Here is a 6,267-nt window from a genome sequence, read left to right as displayed (position 1 = left end):
TTATATGTGCATTGAAGTGTACACTCATTGGTAACAGTAGACTCCAGTCAAGATTCTGTGGCTATGTGTGTGTACCTACATAGAGATCAGTGATAGAATGGTACGTGATTAATTACTGGAGTTCTCAAATATATCCAAGCTGGGCCAGCCTTCGCACTCCATGGTATCCCCACGCTACTGAAAGGAGAAAAAAAAAAACATTTTGGCTGAGTTGCAGGAAAATGAGCAATGAGTTGCAAGTCTGTAGAAATCAGTGCATTCTTGCCATTAAATCAATTAGAACCATCCATTTCTAAAATTTCACAATTATGAAACAGATTGTTATCAATATCACTTTCCTTGTAACAACTGACTGAAAACATCTTTGCCAGCTAGATATTCTTTTTAATTTCCCAAATGTCTGAAATTTCTAAAGTTTGGTGATTGAAAAAAAACAATTACTGTTTATGTAAAAATGAGTGTCAGAAACTAATTTCCTTACAATCCAGTCAAATTTACCTACTTTACAATTCTTTAAGCATCTCATGGACTGGGATCAATTGTGCCAATATTTCATCCAATCTAAACTTGGACGGAGAATATGACTGGAAATTGATGTATACACCTGTACCATGGGATACCATGATCACAGGTGTGTGTGTGTGTGTGTGTTTGTGTGTGTGTGTGACCACTTCTGTATGAAAGTCAGTGTATCATACTGTAGAGTGGTCTCTATGATTCTTAGTTTGAAATAAAGTCTAACCATTTGTAATTGCTCATATGAAGAAAATAACAAATGACGTTGAAACATCATTTTACAGCTGATCATCTCTCTGTGATAAGGGTATACTTGGGGTGTGCATGACTTCAAATTTCACTTAACCAAATGGTTAGACCTCCAGCAAGATTTTTTTTTAGTGTTAGTCATTTAGATAATTTACAAGGATATGGAGAGAAAATTAGAGGCAGTAGAGTTTTGGTTCCTTAGACAGACACTGCATATATCATGGACTACAAGAGTAACCAGTGAGACTCACAAACAGAAGAAGTCAAATTAGATCTATAGGACATATTAATAAAGGATTTGAAAAAGAGAGAGATAGCTTTCATGAAGACGAATAAAACAGGAAAAGTGGTGTCCACAGTTTGGCAGCAAACAACCAGATCAGCAACACAAGCTTTTTTGGAACTCCAGAAATTGGACAAGATTTGAGGAGCATTGACTGCTGATGTGTGTAACAGACATTATAGTGCTAGTGGATGGTGGTCGTGGGTTGAATATAGCCTTCCTATCTTGATACTTGGATGAAGTATGGTGCGCCCCCTAATGTAAAAAGGGGAAGAAACATACCATGTGGTGTGCAACCCACTTCCAGAGTTTATTTGTAATACCATCTAGTAGTGTATCTTGTCTATAATTCAGCCATGAGCTCTTCTAATATTCTCCATCAAGTTTTAGTGTGCATCGTGGCAAAACTCTGTAAGTGCACCAGAAAGACGACATTAGTCAGCAATAGATTGCTCAGTTTCATTGGGTTCGGTGATCACTTTTAGTATCCCTAAGACATGAGGTTATCAGCTATCTTGCAAAACAGCATACTGTAAACCCAGAAATGTTCATGTGCATTGTAATTTTGCAAATTTCACGAGAGCCAAGATTTGTGAAATTAAAATGCGTGCAAAAGTTCTTGCCTACACTATATGCATTGAATGCTAGTGACAATACGGGAAAATGTCATGACATGAAAATATCTTGCTTTACAGCACATGGAAAAGACACCCAACATGAAAACAAATTGATAATCATAGGTGGAATCTTATGCTTTTATGTAGGACTAACTTGTCAGTTCTCCAAAGTACATTTAGCTTTTCATATGTGATATACAGTGTAGTTCTTTCTCAACATTGGACTGAGTAGTTGTCCGTTTTTTCCTACCTTTTCCCAACAATGGTGTCTTTACTTATGAGTATTTGGGGGACTCCAATTTTGTTGTTGTTGTTTTTTTTTTTCACGATGTAAATTTGTGTTTTGTCATCAACATTGTGCCATGTGTCATTCAGTTTCATACAAATGAAGGCTTGAGCAGCAGCTCTCCATTTGTTTCCTTATTTTTATGTCTCTTCCTGGAAGTGTCACTGGAGGCATTATGTTTTTGGGTTGTCCATCCGTCGGTCCCTCTGCCTGTCTTTCAGGCCTTCCATCCGTTCTTCTGTCCATAATCAATTTTGTGGACAGTATAACTTAAGCACTGTTTGAGGTATCCAAATGAAACTTGGCATATGTACATGTATGTATGTGTTGATGAAGGAGCACCTATCCACTTGTGGGTGCACATGCTCAAGGTCAAAGTTCAAGGTCAAATTCTCCAATATTACTTCTGTTTATTTTGTCCCATATCTCTATAATGCCCTAAGATATTTTCATTAAATATAGTGTATGTATTTTGATACATACAGTTAATGATTCTGTAGAGAAAGTACCGGTATTAGGCCATGGGGTTGTACGTCAAAGATCAAAGGTCAAGTGAAACTTTGAATTTCATATTTTTTTTCCCTATCTCAGAAGTGGCTCAAGATATCTCCATGAAACTTAGTACAGGTACATGTTTTTTCTGGAACTGATTCTCTTGGAAAGTTTTGGGTCATGAGATTAAAGGTCAAGGGCCAAAGGTCAGGTTAGAATGCTGAAATTGCACTACCATTTTTTTCTCCAGCAGTTGAATGTACCTGAGTAATGACTCAATGTATACGCTTAATTACATTTGGTATATTGTACATGCGTTATTGCGCAATGATTCTGTTAGAAATGGTTTTGGTCATGGGTTGAAAGGTCAAGACAAAATCCTACAATTTCACTTTTATTTTTGGTCCATATTGTGAAAAAGCCTGAATGCATTGTCACGGACATTGGTTTATTACCAGATACTGATTATTTGCTAATCGTGTGAAACCATTGTCTCTCATTTGCAAGATGCACTGTAGACATATTGGGAGAATAATGCGCTGTAGATGATGCATACCAGTTGCCATAGCAACATTTCTATTCTATTTTATTTTGTATGTATATGGTTTAGGTAGAGGGAAGTGTACTGAAAGTCAAAGACAATACACTGGTCTGTATATGATACAGATGTATCACACATGATCATGTTTTATGTTTTCTACATTATGTGTTTGCAGTACGCTAACTATGAAAAAAAAAATGTCAGGATTGATATATACAAAAATATACAGTGCAAACAAAGTTTGAAAATGACATCTATTCCTAGTGCAAATAAATTATGAATTACACCTCTATTCCATGTAAAGTCAGAAAATTGTGCTGATAAAAATCAGAGTTATGTGCTGTATCTACATATCGTTACTGGGGCGACAAGACCTCATATCTACAAAATGTCAAATGTTCAGGAGAGCCAGAAAAAAAATGGCGGCCAAAGCACTATAGTGAATGGGATAGCCTTTCCTTTGACGTGCCATGGTGGCTTCATTTTTGGAGTAAGACAGTTGGGATTTGGACAGGACATCACTTAACCCATTATTTGACTATTAATCCAAAAAAGTCATTTTCACCAAAATTGCAGATACAAGGTCTTGTCACCCCAGCGACGATATGTAACTGGGTGCTGCATGGTATTAAAAATACAAAGATTATCAAGAGTCAGTCATGTCATCGAATGCATCTTCCATCCAAGTGTTAATTGTTTTGTAGTTATGCAATCACTGTCAAGTACAGTGTTTGATTTTGATTTTTTGATTTTCAGTCTTACTGAAAGTGTGGTGAAACAGATTGTAGATTACATAGCATTTGAGATGCAAAGAGAGAAAGAGAGAGGGAGGGAGAGAGAGGTAGGAGGAAAGAAGAGAGGCAACAACAGACAGAGGATACGTCATTCTGTTTTATCAGAGCAGTACATTGCTGAAGTACATGTAGTTTCTGCAAGGTATTCTGACAGTGAATGTAATTGTGTGGCAAAAAAAAAAAGTGCAATAACAACAATAATAATAACAATAAGGTCTTATTTACCAAGGGTAGCCTCTTCAGTGTTACCACTGCTATACCAGAGGGAGCTGCTATTGTTATTACCCTAGCGTTGCCAGGTACCAGTGTACCCATTTATACACCTGGGTCGAGAGGGACATAGTGGGTAAAAACATCTTGTCCAAGGACGTAAGCACTGGGTGGGATTCGAACTCGGGTTCTCCGATCGGGAGTCGAGAGTCTTATCCGCTCTGCCACAGTGCCCCCGCAAAAACAAACTGGGCTCAGACATTTTTCATCTTCAAGTAGAGCCTTTGCAAATATATAGACACTTGAAAAGGCATAATTCAAAACACAAAGCATCTACTTTATTTTCTGATTAATAGAATTAGACATGAAATGTATCACATGGTATATACAGAAAACGATTACTATATACAAACATTGTGGCAATTGATTAACTGATTGTGAAATGTGATAACTGCTTCCACACACACACACCCATGTGCTGTGCTTTTTAGCGCCATGGACATTAAGTTTCGAAACTCCACTTTATTGCTGTCAAAGAGAAAAATCACCTCAAAGAGGCATTTATTTATCTGAATAAGTGCAATCAGGGAATTATTTGTCTTCTCATTTACATTATGGGATTAAAGATCTGTTGTACAATATTTCCTTTCAAAAGAGTAGGGGAGAAACATGTAGATTATAATGCAACAAAAAATCCCTGAGGATAATTTCCAAAGAAGTCATTTGACAGACTTTAAGGGGCATCTTGAAAGTTTGTTGTTTGTTGTAACTTCATTATTCATGCACACAAGATTTCTCAATTGTTTTTGTGCAGACATTAGCATTATTTAATTCAGAAGCAAAGTTCAAGACATGCCATTATTAAACCTTTTTAAGAATGAAAGTGATGATGATAATAATAGAAACATGACATACTAGCAATAGTGATAATAGTAATTGTATAATAATGGTAGTAATAATAATAATAATGAAAAATAGCATTTGCACTGACCAACTGTAAACTAGTAAGATGTAAAGAGTAGACAGAAGAAACCACTTAGTCATACACTTGCAGATAAAAAAAGATACAGTGTACATTAATATTGCATAATGGTATTTAAAAAAGAAAATAAAAGAGAGATTCTGCACTTTCCGAGTCACCTGACCAATAGTGTCTAATTCAGATTTTCAAAGAACATGTTATAGTTGTAGATGGCCCTTGATTTTTCAATATTAACCCATTGAGGACGGTTTGATGTTGCTACAACAAGCATTTCCCATAGACACCTGCCCGAGTATACTCGGGACTCGTCCTCAATGGGCTAAGTGCAGGTGTCCAATTGTACACATCTAGGGGTTGTACTATAATCACTATAAAATCAGCAAAACATTTTGTTTTTTACAATTTTTGATATGCAACAACTACTTAATAATGCAGGATTTTTAGGTATATTTTCATCTCTATTTTAATTCTTTAAAAAAGTGTGGGGAAAATCCAGTTTCAAGCCCAGAGAGAAATAAACACTGATATGAAAGAAAAAGGAGTGAAGGATATTAAACACACATAAAAATGCTTTGCTGGATAGATAACAGCCCCCCTTGTATTATATATATATATATATATATATATATATATATATATATGCAGAGTTTGTTCGCAAAAACCGATAAGTCCATATTTGCCAAATGGAGATATCGGCGATTAAAGGGATAGTACAGTATTGGTGGAGATGAGAATTGGACTTTTAAAATTTTTGCGAGATACTAAGAAAACACTTATGATATAGCACAGAGCATACCATTTTAAGAGGAATTCAAAGTTTATTTTATGGAAATCGGGTTTGGAATAACTGGAACATCCAAAAACAAAGTAAAACAAAGCGATCGTTACAAAGTGTGGGTCCCACACTTTATTAGAATCACTCTTTTTTGGATATCTCGGCCATTTCAAAACCAATTTTTATCAAATAAATGTTGAATTCATCATAGAATTACATGCTCTTTCATATTTCATAAGAGATTTCTCATTATCTCACCTAAAAATGTTAGAAACCTGAAATTAGGTCTCAACCAGAACTGTACGATCCCTTTAAAGGTCAAGAAAAATAAAGAGAATAATAAGAAAATTTTTGCTTCTTTTGACCATGACTTCAAAAATGTACCTTTATATGTAGTGACCAATATATCATTTAAAAGGTATCATTTTGTACTTTATGACAGAGACCATATGTTCTAATTATAAGAAGGAAGAGTCTCAAGTACGCCATGGATCCAACGAGAAGTTTTTTATTACAAAATTT

This window comes from Diadema antillarum, unplaced genomic scaffold, assembly GCF_040938485.1.
Source record: "Diadema antillarum isolate AM-2024a unplaced genomic scaffold, OU_Dant_1.0 scf00000094, whole genome shotgun sequence".
Lineage (NCBI taxonomy): Eukaryota > Metazoa > Echinodermata > Echinoidea > Diadematoida > Diadematidae > Diadema > Diadema antillarum.
Note: the sequence above shows the minus strand (reverse complement) of the source record.